Here is a 217-nt window from a genome sequence, read left to right as displayed (position 1 = left end):
GGAGTTGGGCACTGCGGAGGTGTGTGGTGAGAACATCACCGCTACACCCATTGCAGGATACGATGATACTCATCTAAACAGCATAGACACCAGAGAAACCCCAAAAACAAACACTTGTAAAAAACAGTGCATACACATGTTGCGTTACTAAGAAGAAGAAAAGAAGAAGGGGAAAGGAAGAACGTGTTTGCACAGGTGGTACGGTTCGTCAAACTGA

This window comes from Trypanosoma theileri (genome assembly GCF_002087225.1).
Source record: "Trypanosoma theileri isolate Edinburgh chromosome Unknown TM35_Tth_53_V1, whole genome shotgun sequence".
Lineage (NCBI taxonomy): Eukaryota > Euglenozoa > Kinetoplastea > Trypanosomatida > Trypanosomatidae > Trypanosoma > Trypanosoma theileri.
This window is presented reverse-complemented; position numbering follows the sequence as displayed.